Consider the following 19,479-nt stretch of genomic DNA (forward strand, 5'->3'; position numbering starts at 1 on the left):
GTCCTCCAATCATCTCACCACTGGACAATGAGGTCCCTGTCCTCCAATCATCTCACCACTGGACAATGAGGTCCCTGTCCTCCAATCATCTCACCACTGGACAATGAGGTCACTGTCCTCCAATCATCTCACCACTGGACAATGAGGTCTCTGTCCTCCAATCATCTCACCACTGGACAATGAGGTCCCTGTCCTCCAATCATCTCACCACTGGACAATGAGGTCCCTGTCCTCCAATCATCTCACCACTGGACAATGAGGTCTCTGTCCTCCAATCATCTCACCACTGGACAATGAGGTCCCTGTCCTCCAATCATCTCACCACTGGACAATGAGGTCCCTGTCCTCCAATCATCTCACCACTGGACAATGAGGTCTCTGTCCTCCAATCATCTCACCACTGGACAATGAGGTCCCTGTCCTCCAATCATCTCACCACTGGACTATGAGGTCCCCGTCCTCCAATCATCTCACCACTGGACAATGAGGTCCCTGTCCTCCAATCATCTCACCACTGGACAATGAGGTCCCCGTCCTCCAATCATCTCACCACTGGACAATGAGGTCCCTGTCCTCCAATCATCTCACCACTGGACTATGAGGTCCCCGTCCTCCAATCATCTCACCACTGGACAATGAGGTCCCTGTCCTCCAATCATCTCACCACTGGACAATGAGGTCACTGTCCTCCAATCATCTCACCACTGGACAATGAGGTCCCTGTCCTCCAATCCTCTCACCACTGGACAATGAGGTCCCTGTCCTCCAATCATCTCACCACTGGACAATGAGGTCCCTGTCCTCCAATCATCTCACCACTGGACAATGAGGTCCCTGTCCTCCAATCATCTCACCACTGGACAATGAGGTCCCTGTCCTCCAATCATCTCACCACTGGACTATGAGGTCCCTGTCCTCCAATCATCTCACCACTGGACAATGAGGTCCCTGTCCTCCAATCATCTCACCACTGGACAATGAGGTCCCTGTCCTCCAATCATCTCACCACTGGACAATGAGGTCCCCGTCCTCCAATCATCTCACCACTGGACAATGAGGTCCCTGTCCTCCAATCATCTCACCACTGGACAATGAGGTCCCTGTCCTCCAATCATCTCACCACTGGACAATGAGGTCACTGTCCTCCAATCATCTCACCACTGGACTATGCGGTCCCTGTCCTCCAATCATCTCACCATTGGACAATGAGGTCACTGTCCCCCAATCATCTCACCACTGGACAATGAGGTCACTGTCCTCCAATCATCTCACCATTGGACAATGAGGTCACTGTCCCCCAATCATCTCACCACTGGACAATGAGGTCCCTGTCCTCCAATCATCTCACCACTGGACAATGAGGTCCCTGTCCTCCAATCATCTCACCACTGGACAATGAGATCACTGTCCCCCAATCATCTCACCACTGGACAATGAGGTCACTGTCCTCCAATCATCTCACCACTGGACAATGAGGTCCCTGTCCTCCAATCATCTCACCACTGGACAATGAGGTCACTGTCCTCCAATCATCTCACCATTGGACAATGAGGTCCCTGTCCTCCAATCATCTCACCACTGGACAATGAGGTCACTGTCCTCCAATCATCTCACCACTGGACAATGAGGTCACTGTCCTCCAATCATCTCACCACTGGACAATGAGGTCACTGTCCTCCAATCATCTTACCACTGGACTATGCGGTCCCTGTCCTCCAATCATCTCACCACTGGACAATGAGGTCACTGTCCTCCAATCATCTCACCACTGGACAATGAGGTCCCTGTCCTCCAATCATCTCACCACTGGACAATGAGGTCTCTGTCCTCCAATCATCTCACCACTGGACAATGAGGTCCCTGTCCTCCAATCATCTCACCACTGGACAATGAGGTCCCTGTCCTCCAATCATCTCACCACTGGACAATGAGGTCACTGTCCTCCAATCATCTCACCACTGGACAATGAGGTCCCTGTCCTCCAATCATCTCACCACTGGACAATGAGGTCCCTGTCCTCCAATCATCTCACCACTGGACAATGAGGTCACTGTCCTCCAATCATCTCACCACTGGACAATGAGGTCCCTGTCCTCCAATCATCTCACCACTGGGCAATGAGGTCACTGTCCTCCAATGGCCTCCACACTCACCACATCTCATCCAATAGAGACCCTCTGGGATGTGGTGGAACGGGAGATTCCACATCATGGATGTGCAGCCGACTAATCTGCAGCAACTGTGTAATGCTATCATGTCACTTATGTCAGTCATGCCGGCCCTTAATCCCGGTTCACACTGTGCGGTGTGGCAACCGCGAGTGATTGTGAACAGGAATCGCACCGCATTCATGTTCAATACACATCTGATTCTTCAGCAGAATAATGTCTCAAATCGCACTGAATCTGTAACAAAATCGTGCAGGGTCCTTTTTTTTGTGGCCACACCAGAATCAGTGCCTCCATCTGCTTTTCTCTCCAAAAGGATGGAACCATCTTTGTTCAGGTATCATCATATATACAGTCTGATCACGGGGGGGGGGGGGGGGAGACTGAGGAAATGCCTCCTCCTGCCTACTACAAAGGTATCCTATACAGTCTGATCCCTGGGGGGGGGGGGGGGGAGACTGAGGAAATGCCTCCTCCTGCCTACTACAAAGGTATCCTATACAGTCTGATCCCTGGGGGGGGGGGGGGGGGAGACTGAGGAAATGCCTCCCCCTGCCTACTACAAAGGTATCCTATACAGTCTGATCCCTGGGGGGGGGGGGGGGGGGTCGGACTGAGGAAATGCCTCCTCCTGCCTACTACAAAGGTATCCTATACAGTCTGATCCCTGGGGGGGGGGGGGAAGACTGAGGAAATGCCTCCTCCTGCCTACTACAAAGGTATCCTATACAGTCTGATCCCTGGGGGGGGGGGGGGGTCGGACTGAGGAAATGCCTCCTCCTGCCTACTACAAAGGTATCCTATACAGTCTGATCCCTGGGGGGGGGGGGGGGGGAAGACTGAGGAAATGCCTCCTCCTGCCTACTACAAAGGTATCCTATACAGTCTGATCCCTGGGGGGGGGGGGGGGGGGTCGGACTGAGGAAATGCCTCCTCCTGCCTACTACAAAGGTATCCTATACAGTCTGATCACTGGGGGGGAGACTGAAGAAATGCCTCCTCCTGCCTGCAACAAAGGTACCATATATAGTCTGATCCCTGGGGGAGTGGGGGGGGGGAGACTGAGGAAATGCCTCCTCCTGCCTGCAACAAAGGTACCATATATAGTCTGATCCCTGGGGGAGTGGGGGGGGGAGACTGAGGAAATGCCTCCTCCTGCCTGCTACAAAGGTACCCTATACAGTCTGATCACTGGGGGGGAGACTGAAGAAATGCCTCCTCCTGCCTGCTACTAGTGATGGCCGAACGGTTCGCCCGGCGGTCGTTTCGCGGCGAATTTCCGACTTTCGCCGTCCGCGGGTTCGAACGCCTTTTTCCGTCGTTCGCCCCGGCGGACTTACGTGTTTAATGTATACAAGAACTTTAACCTTTCGTGACACGTTTATCATGTGTTACAGGACAACCAATTGAGACATGACAGCTCATGGACACTTGGACATTCCCCCTAACCTATAAATACACCCGATCCGGTGGCCATTTTACATTCTTTCTTCTGTCACTGTAGGGAAAGGATCCTGTGTGGAGTAGGGACAGAGAAAACGCTAGCTATTTGGTACACAAAAGTTCTTTTCAGGACTGGTATAGGTGTTAGGTCAGCAGCCTGAGTTTCTTTTGTCAGTTTAGATAAAGGGACAGAGCGCTGTATGCTGCTATTTTAGGGACAGCTCAGCCAGATTAGTCTTTCTTCATCATCATCATCATCATCATCATTAGCTGTTACTATCAGGTCCACAAAAGAGCTGTTCCAGCTAATCGTTCCAGCCTACTCTTTTTTGCCAATTTGTATAGGGACAGGCAGGAAGCAGTGTGTCAGGCAGTGAGGATAATTTTAAAGACTTGCTGTTACTATTAGTTCCACAAAGGTTCTTTTCAGGACTGGTATCAGTGGTACGGTAATAGGCTTGTACACGTATAATATTCTTTCTTCCAAATATAGAAAGAATATTATACTTGACTGCTGCCCTTCTGCTGCAGTCTGCTAATCATTCACAACTCACTTGTTCCACAAAGCTCTTTATCAGGACTGGTAACTTGGTCTGTCTAGGGTGCTACGGTACATAGGCTTGGGTGCGGTACAGTCTGCTGTTCTGTAAGGACCGCTATCGGTCCACAATACATAGGGTTGCCGTGCACTACTGCTGACCGCTGCCCTATACTGCAGCAGTCCTTCAGCGGTATAGGGACTGACGCACAGTCTGCTAAACACTAATACACAACCTGCTTGGTCCACAAAAGTTCTTATAAGGACTGGTAACTTGGTATAGGGTGCTACGGTACATAGGCCTGAGTGCAGTACAGTCTGCTGTTCTGTAAGGACCGCTATCGGTCCACAATACATAGGGTTGCCGTGCACTACTGCTGACCGCTGCCCTATACTGCAGCAGTCCTTCATTGGTATAGGGACTGACGTACAGTCTGCTAATCACTAACACACAACCTGCTTGGTCCACAAAAGTTCTTATAAGGACTGGTAACTTGGTATAGGGTGCTACGGTACATAGGCCTGAGTGCAGTACAGTCTGCTGTTCTGTAAGGACCGCTATCGGTCCACAATACATAGGGTTGCCGTGCACTACTGCTGACCGCTGCCCTATACTGCAGCAGTCCTTCATTGGTATAGGGACTGACGTACAGTCTGCTAATCACTAACACACAACCTGCTTGGTCCACAAAAGTTCTTATAAGGACTGGTAACTTGGTATAGGGTGCTACGGTACATAGGCCTGAGTGCGTTACAGTCTGCTGTTCTGTAAGGACCGCTATCGGTCCACAATACATAGGGTTGCCGTGCACTACTGCTGACCGCTGCCCTATACTGCAGCAGTCCTTCAGCGGTATAGGGACTGACGCACAGTCTGCTAAACACTAACACACAACCTGCTTGGTCCACAAAAGTTTTTATAAGGACTGGTAACTTGGTATAGGGTGCTACGGTACATAGGCCTGAGTGCAGTACAGTCTGCTGTTCTGTAAGGACCGCTATCGGTCCACAATACATAGGGTTGCCGTGCACTACTGCTGACCGCTGCCCTATACTGCAGCAGTCCTTCATTGGTATAGGGACTGACGTACAGTCTGCTAATCACTAACACACAACCTGCTTGGTCCACAAAAGTTCTTATAAGGACTGGTAACTTGGTATAGGGTGCTACGGTACATAGGCCTGAGTGCGTTACAGTCTGCTGTTCTGTAAGGACCGCTATCGGTCCACAATACATAGGGTTGCCGTGCACTACTGCTGACCGCTGCCCTATACTGCAGCAGTCCTTCATTGGTATAGGGACTGACGTACAGTCTGCTAATCACTAACACACAACCTGCTTGTTCCACAAAAGTTCTTATAAGGACTGGTAACTTGGTATAGGGTGCTACGGTACATAGGCTTGAGTGCGGTACAGTCTGCTGTTCTGTAAGGACCGCTATCGGTCCACAATAGATAGGGTTGACGTGCACCACTGCTGACCGCTGCCCTATACTGCAGCAGTCCTTCAGCGGTATAGGGACTGACGTACAGTCTGCTAAACACTAATACACAACCTGCTTGGTCCACAAAAGTTCTTATAAGGACTGGTAACTTGGTATAGGGTGCTACGGTACATAGGCTTGAGTGCGGTACAGTCTGCTGTTCTGTAAGGACCGCTATCGGTCCACAATAGATAGGGTTGACGTGCACCACTGCTGACCGCTGCCCTATACTGCAGCAGTCCTTCAGCGGTATAGGGACTGACGTACAGTCTGCTAAACACTAATACACAACCTGCTTGGTCCACAAAAGTTCTTATAAGGACTGGTAACTTGGTATAGGGTGCTACGGTACATAGGCTTGAGTGCGGTACAGTCTGCTGTTCTGTAAGGACCGCTATCGGTCCACAATAGATAGGGTTGACGTGCACCACTGCTGACCGCTGCCCTATACTGCAGCAGTCCTTCAGCGGTATAGGGACTGACGTACAGTCTGCTAAACACTAATACACAACCTGCTTGGTCCACAAAAGTTCTTATAAGGACTGGTAACTTGGTATAGGGTGCTACGGTACATAGGCTTGAGTACGGTACAGTCTGCTGTTCTGTAAGGACCGCTATCGGTCCACAATAGATAGGGTTGACGTGCACCACTGCTGACCGCTCACCTATACTGCAGCAGTCCTTCAGCGGTATAGGGACTGACGTACAGTCTGCTAATCACTAACACACAACCTGCTTGTTCCACAAAAGTTCTTATAAGGACTGGTAACTTGGTATAGGGTGCTACGGTACATAGGCTTGAGTGCGGTACAGTCTGCTGTTCTGTAAGGACCGCTATCGGTCCACAATAGATAGGGTTGACGTGCACCACTGCTGACCGCTGCCCTATACTGCAGCAGTCCTTCAGCGGTATAGGGACTGACGTACAGTCTGCTAAACACTAATACACAACCTGCTTGGTCCACAAAAGTTCTTATAAGGACTGGTAACTTGGTATAGGGTGCTACGGTACATAGGCTTGAGTGCGGTACAGTCTGCTGTTCTGTAAGGACCGCTATCGGTCCACAATAGATAGGGTTGACGTGCACCACTGCTGACCGCTGCCCTATACTGCAGCAGTCCTTCAGCGGTATAGGGACTGACGTACAGTCTGCTAAACACTAATACACAACCTGCTTGGTCCACAAAAGTTCTTATAAGGACTGGTAACTTGGTATAGGGTGCTACGGTACATAGGCTTGAGTGCGGTACAGTCTGCTGTTCTGTAAGGACCGCTATCGGTCCACAATAGATAGGGTTGACGTGCACCACTGCTGACCGCTCACCTATACTGCAGCAGTCCTTCAGCGGTATAGGGACTAAGAGTTTTGTCACAGGGTCATTTAAAAAATGACATGCAGAGGAAGAGGCAGGCCCTTCCGCAGGGGTGGTAGGGGTAGGGCAGGAGCAACAGGCTTGAGCCAAAGTGGGAAGTTGCAGAAGGTGCGTTCAATTACTTTAAAGGATGCACCAGACTTGGTTGAGTGGCTCGCTCAGCCTTACTCTTCTGCACCCTCCTCATCCTCTCGATCTGCACCCTCTTCTTCACTCTCTGCTATGTGCACCCCCAAAGACACTACCACCAACAACACGACCACCACCACCACCACCACATACCTTCCGCTTGAGTCACTGGAATTATTTTCCGATCCATATCAAGAGGACATTTCTGATGCGCAGCCACTCTTGGTATTGGATCAGGAAGAGGAGGTAGCAACAAGCGCTACTCAGCAGTCTGACGCCAGTACCCAGATCAGCCCAAGGAGGAGGTTGGTCCCCGGTGTTGCTGCCTACTCTACTTATAGCGGTGGGGAAGGTGACGTTGATGATGACGTGTCTAGTGATGTCACGTGGGTGCCCACAAGAGAGGAAGAGGAGGGGAGTTCAGAGGGAGATATGGACCAGCAGATAGGGAGGAGAAGCAGCAATGACTTACATTGCACAGCAGGGACAAAGCAGACTGCAAATGTATCAGGAGCGAGTCATCGACCATGTACGGTCACATCTGGCGCTCCCAGGACACCGGCACATGGCTCCGCAGTGTGGGCTTTTTTTAACGTGTCCGCTGCTGACAATAGCGTTGCCATCTGCAATCTTTGCAGTCAACGCGTTAGTCGCGGTAAGCCCAATACTCACCTAGGGACGACCGCCTTAAGAAGGCACATGAGCAGCCATCACCGAGCCCAGTGGGAGCAACGGAACACACAAAGCCACACTGCAGGCTCTCACCGTCCAGCCTCGTCTTCTACTTCTCCTTCTCCTCTCTCCTCACAATTGTCCTCCACTCCACCTTCCATCACGCCAAGCTCACATTTTTCTGCAAAAAGGCAGGCTTCCGTGGGCCTAATGTTTGAGCGTAAAAAAATGATGACGCCGGATAACCCTCTTGCCCAACGGTTGGCGGCTGGCTTGTCAGAACTCATAGCCCGCCAACTACTGCCATATAAACTGGTGGACTCGGAGGCCTTTCGCAAATTTGTGGCCATTGGAACACCACAATGGAAGGTCCCAGGAAGGAAGTATTTCTCAGAGAAGGGCATCCCAGAGCTATATGGCCATGTTCAGCGGCAAGTGAATGTATCTCTGGCACACAGTGTCGGTGCCAAGATACATCTGACCACAGACACGTGGTCTAGCAAACACGGGCAGGGAAGGTATATCAGTTTTACTGCCCACTGGGTGAACCTTCTGACGGCCGTCAAGCATGTAACCCGTGGCACCCGTGTAGATTTGGTTTTACCGCCACGGATTGCATGCAGGCCTGACTCTTCTTCTCCTCCTCCTACTCCATCCTCCTCCCTCTCCTCCTCAGCTGCCTCCTCCTTTTCCGCTGCTAGCGTCTCTTCCACTGCACCGCCCAAGCTCCCCAGAACCTATTCCACATGCCAGGTGAGACGTTGCCATGCCCTGCTGCGTCTGTTGTGCCTGGAAGCAAAGAGCCACACTGGCCCGGCACTCCTTTCAGCTTTGCGTTCACAGGCAGATGAGTGGCTAACACCGCTCAATTTGACAGTTGGTAAAGTGGTGTGTGACAACGGTGCCAATCTGCTTAGCGCATTGAAACAGGGCAAAATCACGCACGTGCCGTGCATGGCACACGTCTTAAACTTGGTCGTGCAGCGATTCCTTGTCAAATACCCTGGGGTCCAGGACATCTTGCGGCAGGCAAGGAAAATCTCGGCCCATTTCAGAAGATCTTACACGGCCATGGCTCGCCTTGCTGACATTCAGCGGCGACACCATCTGCCGGTCAGACGTCTTATTTGCGATTGCCCGACGCGATGGAACTCAACCTTCTATATGCTTGATAGGCTGCTCCAGCAGAAACGTGCAGTTAACGTCTACCTGTATGAACTCTGCGAAAGAAACGGTTCTGGGGAGCTGGGTTTTTTTTCACCGCGCCAGTGGCTGCTCATGCGCGACACATGCAGACTTCTGCGGCCATTTGAGGAGATCACCAAACTGGTCAGTCGCAGCCATGGCGCCATCAGTGACATGGTACCTTATGCCTTCTTTCTGGAGCGTGCATTGCGTCGTGTCATTGATCAGGCTGTGGAGGAGCAGGAGCGGGAAGATGAGGAAGTCGCAATGCTGGATGAATTCCCAGGGGGGGCTACTCTATCTGAGACAAGTCAACAACAGGAGTCTGATGAGGAGTCAGAGGAGGATGGTGCCGGGGCGGATGAGCAGGAGCAAGAAGAGCATGCTTTAAACCTTTCTGGGATCCCTGTTGTGCGAGGATGGGGAGAGGAGAATGAAGAGGACGACATTATCCTGGATGATGAGCAGGAGCCAGGCCACCACACCGCTTCCACTTTAGTGCAAATGGGGGCCTTCATGCTCCAGTGTTTTAATAGGGACCCCCGTATAAAAAGCATGAGGGTCAAGGACCAGTACTGGGTGGCAACGTACTTAGACCCCCGGTACAAACACAAAATGGCGGAAATGTTACCGCCGTCGCAGAGGGCTGTCAGAATGCAGCACTTCCAGGCCTTGCTTCGAGAAATGCTGCATTCTGCTTTTGCGTGCGCTGGCAGAGGAGCAATTCCCACTCCCAGAGAAGGATTTGCGGGTACCAATCCAACAGCGCCTGCAAGAAGAGGCCGGTTTGAAGATGTGTTGGTGACTTCGGATATGAGGTCATTCTTTCAGCCGACCCATCGACAGGTGTCATCCGGATCCAGCATCAGGGAACGCCTAGACCGTCAGGTGTCCGACTACATTGGGTTAACGGCCGATGTGGACGCTCTGAGGAGTGATGAACCCCTAGACTACTGGGTGGGCAGGCTTGACCTCTGGCCAGAGCTTGCCCAATTTGCAATCGAACTGTTGGCTTGCCCCTCATCCAGTGTCCTGTCCGAAAGGACGTTCAGCGCAGCAGGGGGGATTGTGACCGATAAGCGTACTCGCCTAGCTCACCACAGTGTTAACTACCTCACATTTCTAAAAATGAATGAGGCATGGATCTCGGAGGAATTCAACACATGTGATCAGTAGACCATGTATATGTCTATAAACAATTTTTGGAATCAAGCACACAGACCTTCTTAATTCATTTGGCTCACTTCCCTGACCCAAAAAAGCACACCGTACTATATGCCCCTACCCTCCTCTTTGAAGAGGTTGAGCGGTGTCATATTTCTACTGGGGCTGCTTATTATGAGGGGTTCCCACCATCCCTGTGCTGTGCTGACTTCCTCCTGGGTGTTCTTATTATGAGGGGCTCCCACCATCCCTGTGCTGTGCTGACTTCCTCCTGGGGGTTCTTATTATGAGGGGCTCCCACCATCCCTGTGCTGTGCTGACTTCCTCCTGGGGCTGCTTACGGTGCTGCTGTCAGCGCTGTATGTCACGGAGCTGCTGTCAGCGCTGTATGTCACGGAGCTGCTGTCAGCGCTGTATGTCACGGAGCTGCTGTCAGCGCTGTATGTCACGGAGCTGCTGTCAGCGCTGTATGTCACGGAGCTGCTGTCAGCGCTGTATGTCACGGAGCTGCTGTCAGCGCTGTATGTCACGGAGCTGCTGTCAGCGCTGTATGTCACGGAGCTGCTGTCAGCGCTGTATGTCACGGAGCTGCTGTCAGCGCTGTATGTCACGGAGCTGCTGTCAGCGCTGTATGTCACGGTGCTGCTGTCAGCGCTGTATGTCACGGAGCTGCTGTCAGCGCTGTATGTCACGGAGCTGCTGTCAGCGCTGTATGTCACGGAGCTGCTGTCAGCGCTGTATGTCACGGAGCTGCTGTCAGCGCTGTATGTCACGGAGCTGCTGTCAGCGCTGTATGTCACGGTGCTGCTGTCAGCGCTGTATGTCACGGAGCTGCTGTCAGCGCTGTATGTCACGGAGCTGCTGTCAGCGCTGTATGTCACGGAGCTGCTGTCAGCGCTGTATGTCACGGAGCTGCTGTCAGCGCTGTATGTCACGGAGCTGCTGTCAGCGCTGTATGTCACGGTGCTGATGTCAGTGCTCTGTATTACGGTGCTGCTGTCAGTGCTCTGTATCTCCTGCACCCTCTTGTTTGCCTACCCTGGTCCCTGACCTTCCCTCTCCTCCATTGCCTTCATTAGCTCCATAGTCCTGAATTGTCAGAACAATTTCCCAAATAAAAAAAAAATGCTTGTAGTTATCGATCCCAAATTCACCTCATACATGTATTATGCTATTGTCCAGGTGGTGGGACTACGTGCTACCCCCTAATAATTACCCCGTGGCCGCAAATTCGACCTAAAGGTTTGCGAAATTCGCCTCCCATTGAAGTCAATGGAGCCCGCGGCGAACGGTCGTTTTCGCGAACGTTTGTGTCCGTTCGCGTTTCGCGTTCGCGAAACGTCCCGTCGGAAGTTCGTCCATCACTACCTGCTACAAAGGTACCATATACAGTCTGATCCCTGGGGGGGTGGGGGGGGGGGGGACTGAGGAAATGCCTCCTCCGGCCTGCAACAAATGTACCATATACAGTGGTGTGAAAAAGTGTTTGCCCCCTTCCTCATTTCCTGTTCCTTTGCATGTTTGTCACACTTAAGTGTTTCGGAACATCAAACCAATTTAAACAATAGTCAAGGACAACACAAGTAAACACAAAATGCAATTTGTAAATGAAGGTGTTTATTATTAAAGGTGAAAAAAAATCCAAACCATCATGGCCCTGTGTGAAAAAGTGATTGCCCCCTAAACCTAATAACTGGTTGGACCACCCTTAGCAGCAACAACTGCAACCAAGCGTTTGCGATAACGTGCAATGAGGCTTTTACAGCGTCCTGGAGGAATTTTGGCCCACTCATCTTTGCAGAATTGTCCTAATTCAGTTACATTAGAGGGTTTTCGAGCATGAACGGCCTTTTTAAGGTCATACCACAACATCTCAATAGGATTCAGGTCAGGACTTTGGCTAGGCCACTCCAAAGTCTTCATTTTGTTTTTCTTCAGCCATTCGGTGGTGGACTTGCTGGTGTGTTTAGGATCATTGTCCTGCTGCAGAACCCAAGTTCCTTTCAGCTTGAGTACGCTGTAAAAGCCTCATTGCACGTTATCGCAAACGCTTGGTTGCAGTTGTTGCTGCTAAGGGTGGCCCAACCAGTTATTAGGTTTAGGGGGCAATCACTTTTTCACACAGGGCCATGATGGTTTGGATTTTTTTTCACCTTTAATAATAAACACCTTCATTTACAAATTGCATTTTGTGTTTACTTGTGTTGTCCTTGACTATTGTTTAAATTGGTTTGATGTTCCGAAACACTTAAGTGTGACAAACATGCAAAGGAACAGGAAATGAGGAAGGGGGCAAACACTTTTTCACACCACTGTATAGTCTGATCACTGGGGGGGGGGGGGGGGAGACTGAGGAAATGCCTCCTCTCGCCTGCTACAAAGGTACCCTATATAGTCTGATCACTGGGGGGGGGGGGGGGCGACAACTGAGGAAATGCCTCCTCCTGCCTGCAGCATATCAATGACATCCCAACACAGGCAAAGTCACCAATTCAGCAGCTTTTTTAATAATATGTATTAGGGACCTGGGTGATCAGAGATCAGAATTTGGTACCGAATCCCATTTAGACAAAAAAGGAGGCGGAGGAGGAGGAGGAGGAGGAGGAGGAGGAAGGGGCAGGCGGGACTTTTAAGGCACTAAAGAGTAGAATAAACAATCCATTTAGAAAAATACATTTTATTTAAACAATTCTTTAAAATCGCAGTAAAGATTAACAAGAATCTTGTATCATTTCTTTGGACATATACAACCACTTCCTACTCTACATGTTTCGCTCAGAAGAGCTTCCTCAGGAGTTTTTTTGGATGTGTCGCATGAAGTAATATATGCTATAAGAGAAAAAAAGACAATAGTAAATGATTATGCTTAAAAATTGTCATGAATAAAATCGCATGGCGTGTCTATAGGACTATATACATTGTTATAATGAGATGATCACGTGTTGAACAGATGACATTTCATACACAATATTGATGAGCGGAGGATGGGAGCCTACCGGGGGCCTTGTATTCATTTCCATTCATCAAGCCGGGATTTACAACATGGGAACCAGAGAGAGAAGATAAATAGAATTAGACATGTTAATATTCATCAAAGTGATTTTATGGGAAGTAGATAAATAGGGAAAATCATTTACCTCCATTCTAGATATTAACCCCTTCAATACCAGGGGGGGGGGTGGGTGGAGGGGCACTTATACACCTTCCTGCCCAGGACAATTTTCAGCTTTCAGCGCTGTCGGTCTTTGAATGACAATTACGCGGTCATGCTACACTGTACACAAAGGACATGTTTATCATTTACTTCCCACAAATAGAGATTTCTTTTGGTGGTATTCGATCACCTCTGCGGTTTTTATTTTCTGCTAAACAAATAAAAAAAGACCGAAAATTTGGGGGGAAAACGTTTTTTTTGTTTCTGTTACAAAACTTTGTAAATAAGTAAGTTTTCTCCTTTACTGACTGGCACTGATGGGCACGATAAGGTGGCACTGATGGGTACTAATGTGGGGCACTGATGGGGCACTGATAGGTGCCACTGATGTGCAGCACTGATGGGTACACATAGGTGGCACTGATGGGCACTGAGCGGCGGCACGGATGGGCACTGATAGGTGGCACTGATATGCAACACTGATGGGTGCACATAGGTGGCACTGATATGCAGCACTGATGGGTACACATAAGTGGCACTGATGTGCACTGAAAGGCGGCACGGATGGGCACTGATAGGTGGCACTGATATGCAGCACTGATGGGTACACATAGGTGGCATTGATGGGCACTGAAAGGCAGCACGGATGGGCACTGATAGGTGGCACTGATTTGCAGCACTGATGTGTACACATAGGTGGCACTGATGGGCACTGAAAGGCAGCACGGATGGGCACTGAAAGGCAGAATGGATGGGCACTGATAGGTGGCACTGATTTGCAGCACTGATGGGTACACATAGGTGGCACTGATGGGCACTGAAAGGCAGCACGGATGGGCACTGATAGGCAGCATGGATGGGCACTGATAGGTGGCATGGATGGGCACTGATATGTGGCACTGATATGCAGCACTGATGGGTACACATAGGTGGCACTGATGGGCACTGAAAGGCGGCACGGATGGGCACTGATAGGTGGCACTGATATGCAGCACTGATGGGTACACATAGGTGGCACTGATGGGCACTGAAAGGCAGCATGGATGGGCACTGATAGGCAGCACGGATGGGCACTGATAGGCAGCACGGATGGGCACAGATGGGCACTGATAGGTGGCACGGATGGGCACTGATAGGCGGCACTGATATGCAGCACTGATGGGTACACATAGGTGGCACTGATGGGCACTGATAGGCGGCACTGATATGCAGCACTGACGGGTATACATATTACACATTGTAAGCACTGATTGGCATCCATTGTGGGCACTTATTGGCATCTCTGGTAGTCTATGGTGGCATACCTGGCGGTCCTAGTGCCGTCTCTGTTGGTCCAGTGTGGACATCCTTGGGGGGGATGCACTGATAATCAATCAGCACAGACCCCCCCCCCCTGTCCATCAGAGGAGCAGCCGATCGGCTCTACTTGCGTCTGACAGATGCGGTGAGGAATAGCCGATCACCGGCTCTTCCTGATTACATTGTGATCAGCTGTGATTGGACACGGCTGAGCGCGTGGTCTCCGTCAGAGACTCTTTACCTAGATCGGAGTTGCAGTGTGTCAGACTGACGCGCCGCAACAACGATCGCTGCAATGAGTGCCCCCGGCGGGGCGTGGACGCATTAGCGGAGCCATTGCGCATGTCCGTGATTCAAGCGGCAGATGTGACGCATGGCGCGTCTAGTCACTATCCGCCATCTTCACGTGGGTCTCTGGGCGTTGTGAAGACAAAAACAAGGGGCGGTATTTTCCATCTCCAGCCCTTCGCTTTTCTCCTTCTGTTTCATCAGACCAACCAATCAATTTAGGGACAGAAGATTCAATTGGTTCCATTTTTCTTATTATCTAGAATGGAGGTGAATGATTTTCCCTATTTATCTACTTCCCATAAAATCACTTTTGATGAATATTAACATGTCTAATTCTATTTTTTTTTTTTTTTTTTTTTTTTAACAAAGAATTTTTATTTATGTTTCAAACACAAAAAAATAAAGAAATAAAAATAACAGAAAACAGACATGCGTCAGCCAAGTACATACATATTATGAGTAGACAGATAATCAAATGTATCACATATAAGCACAGATATTTCTTAGCAATGTGTAGAGTCACTAATCATTGCAGCATAAGATATAAAGCCCCCCCGAGACCTCCCCCCACCACACAAAAAAGGAGCCACAGAGAGTACAAAAAAAGAAGGAGAAAACCCCCCCCCCCTCCCCCCACCCTCCTCTCCCCCTAGCCTAAGTAATGGTCAAATGCTTCGCCTCAACCCATGCCGCCCAAATCTTCCCAAATTTCCCAGGGCAGTTCCTGCCCATATATGTAAGTTTGTAGAGCGGCAAAGCCGCGGTCACCAGGGACTGCCACAGTTGTTTAGTAGGAGGGAGAGGTTGATTCCATTGCAGTAGTATGGCTTTCCTCGCATAGAGTGTAGTGTAGAAAATAAACAGTTTCTTCCCCCAGGAGATATCCAGAAAATCACAGATACCCAGCAGGAGAGGTATCGGGCTAAGTGGAATCGTAAGCTCCCCCACTGCATTAATATCGGCCAGGACCCCTCCCCAAAATCCCACTACCCCAGGGCAGGACCAGACCATGTGAAAAAAGTCAGCATCATCTTCTTTGCATCTGGGGCAGGTAGTCAATCGGTCAGGGTAAATCCTTGCCAGGCGTGCCGGTGAAAAATATACCCGGTGGAGGAACTTCAATTGTATAAACCTGTCCCTTGCAGAAATCGCAAGGGTCAGGTATTGCTTTAAACCCTCCTCCCAGTCCTCCTCAGTGAGCTCCGGAATGTCGCCTTGCCAGAGCTCAAACAGATGGGAGATCCTAGTCTCCTCCGATACGGTCAGCGCGGCATACACCACGGACAGCGTGCGCGTCCCTCCCCCCTCAGGACCAAGCGCCTCCTCCACCGCCGACACCCCAAGAGTCGCTCTAGATGGGAATTGAGAACGGAAGGCGTGTCGCAACTGCAGGAATCTGAAAAACATATGGTTCGGGAGGTCCCTGGCCTGTTTAATAGCATCAAAGGAGAGTAGCTGCCCCTGGGACACTATGTCCCCCAGTGTTGTAACTCCATGCCTGGCCCAAACAATCGGATCCGGGATGGATTGAAAGTGGGGCAAGCGGGGGTTCCCCCAAAGGGGAGTCCCCGGGGCCCACACCCCTGCGCCCACCAACCTTTTGTTCACCAGATCCCATATTTTAAGCGTCGTACGCATCGGGAGGGTTATCCCAGGGTTAGATCGTGGTCCCCTATAGATCAGGTTCCTGAGTTCCGCGTAAGAGCCCAACAACGCCGCCTCCAACGAGGACGCAGGGTTGACCGGGCCCTCGGAGAGCCACCACCGGACAGTCACTAGGACTGCCGCCCAGTAATATTTCAGAAAACAGGGCAGTGCCAGACCGCCCCTCACAAGGGGCCGCTGGAGGGTTGTTTTAGCTATTCTAGGCGGCCTACCATTCCAGACGAAGGACGAAACAATGCCATCTAATTTCTTAAAAAATCTAAGCGGGATGTGGACTGGGGTCTGACGGAAGAGATAGGTAAACCGAGGAAGGACCGACATTTTGATTAAATTGACCCGTCCCACTGGCGAAAGCGGCAGGGACCTCCACCCAGTACACCTCTGGGTCAACTGGGCAACCACCGGACTCAGGTTAAGGGTAATAAATTGTTTCAGGTCTCTGTGTATTTCCACCCCTAGATATTTAAATTGAGAAACCCTCTGCAGTTGCCCATCTACTCGGGAACCACCCTCACCATCATGTAGTGGGAATAGAATTGACTTCGCCCAGTTTATACGTATACCCGAGAACTGTCCAAACCGGTCTATATGCGACAGTGCCGCCTGTAGGGAGGCTCCGTCGTCCTTGAGATACAACAGGGTATCATCAGCGTATAACGAAACTTTTTCCTGCAAAGGACCCCGGACAATACCCCGAACCTCAGGAGAGGAGCGGAGAATAGCCGCCATAGGTTCAATTGCCAGTGCAAAAAGCCCCGGGGACAGTGGGCACCCCTGCCTGGTTCCCCTATGGAGGGGAAAGAGCGGGGAGAGGACCGCACCCGTACGCACTCTGGCCGTGGGAGCTCTGTACACCGCCCTGACCCAGGAGATAAAGGCTGGACCGAATCCAAATCTATGGAGGACTGCCCACAAATAGTCCCACTCCACAGAATCAAAGGCCTTCTCCGCGTCTAGGGAGACCACAACCTCCTCCCCACATTCTGCATCCCCCGAGGCCATAACAGTAAAGAGCCTGCGAATATTAATATCTGTCCCCTTCCCTGGCATAAAGCCAGACTGATCCTCATGGATCAAGGTAAGTATAACCTCGTTCAGTCGCCTGGCAAGGATTTTGGTCAGCACTTTCGCGTCCGAATTGAGTAGGGAAATGGGTCGGTATGACGAGCACAGCTGGGGGTCCTTCCCAGGTTTAGGGATCACCACTATGATGGCTTGTGCCATAGATGGAGGAAGTTCCTCCTCCCGAAGGGACCCGGTGAGCATATCATGCATTCTAACTGACATCTCCTCTAGATAATACTTATAAAATTCCGGGGGTATCCCATCCTCCCCAGGGGTCTTCCCCGGCTGCATGGACCCCATCGCCACCCGGACTTCCGCCAGAGTGATCGGGGAGTCCAGACCGTCCCTGGCCTCAGGAGTAAGGGCAGGGAGTGTCACCCCCTCCAAAAAGGCACTTAACTCCTGTGCTGAGTATTGCACCCTAGATGAATAAAGGGCGGAGTAGAACTCTGCAAAGCAAGCGTTAATGGCAAGGGGATCCGTCACCAGTGTCCCAGCACTATTCTGTATTCGAGGGATAGTGGAGATTGGGGCCTGCTCCCTCGAGATCCAGGCCAACAATCTCCCCGTCTTCTCGCCCTGTTCAAAAATCCTCTGCGTCTGAGCTAGTTGACGTTTGCTTGTTTTAGCCACCCTAAGGAGCACCACCTCTCTATACGCTACTTTCATATCCTGAGCCGTGAGCGGGTTACCCGTGAGGGTGAACCGGGTCTCCAGTTCCTGGGCCCTGGCCTCTGCCTCCTCTACCGTGATCTTATCATTCCTGCGCTCCCGACCAATGGAGGAGAGGTAGCACCCCCTCATATAGGCCTTGAAGGCATCCCAGACCACCCCCCCAGAAGCCGTGCCAACATTTGAGGCCCAAAATCCCCGGATTTCACCGCCCATCTCAAAGGCAATGGTGGGATGCTCAATCCAGTACCTAGACAAACGCCATAGTCTATCCCTCTGAGGGGTAGAGGTTTGCAATGTACACAGCATTGGGGAGTGGTCAGAGATGCCCCGAGGAAGTAACTCTATTCCAAGGACCCTGGGAAGCATGGGGGCACCAGCATAGACTAGGTCAATACGGGAGAGTGTGTTGTGGGAGGAGGAGTGGCACGTGAACTGGCGATCTGATGGGTGTTTCCACCTCCAGACATCCTCCAGCCCAAACACCTGTGCCCAGCGAGAAACTGGAGAGTCTGTGGCCCGGTCAGGCGTCAACCTATCCAGAGAAGGGTTAGGAGGAATATTAAAGTCCCCTGCTATAACCACATTGTCAGTCTGGAATTGGGCTATCAGGGCAGTCAGTTTATGTAGTAGAGACAGATCCGCAGGAGGAGGCATATAAAGACCCACCAGCACCATTTCTATCATGTCTATTGTGGCATGGACCAGTACGTATCTCCCGTCCTTATCTGTGACAATATCAAAAGGCTCAAAATTAAGGGACCTGTGGATAAGGACGCTAACCCCCCGGGCATAGCCGGAGTATGTGGCATGGTAGTGGTGTCCCACCCAGGGCCTCTTCAATCCCATAATCCTTCCCCCCACTAGGTGCGTCTCCTGAAGAATACAGATATGCGGAACATATTTTTTCATGTAGTCAAAAACAAGAGAGCGTTTAATCTTCTGGTTAAGCCCCCTAACGTTCCAGGAGAGGATCTTCAACGGAGCCATAATCTGGAAGGGCAGGGGGGACCATCGGATACGACCACCCGACCAGGGTCGGGGCATAAATATCTCATCTTAAGTAATGCAATGATATACCTTGTACATTCATTATAGTAGCGCTGTCTATACCAGAAAACATGAAAGCATGTAACAAAAAGACAACAAAAAAAACAGAAGAAAAACCAGAACTCC

This window comes from Lithobates pipiens, unplaced genomic scaffold (genome assembly GCF_037356315.1).
Source record: "Lithobates pipiens isolate NorthernLeopardFrog02 unplaced genomic scaffold, aLitPip1_a1.2 Scaffold_94, whole genome shotgun sequence".
NCBI lineage: Eukaryota > Metazoa > Chordata > Amphibia > Anura > Ranidae > Lithobates > Lithobates pipiens.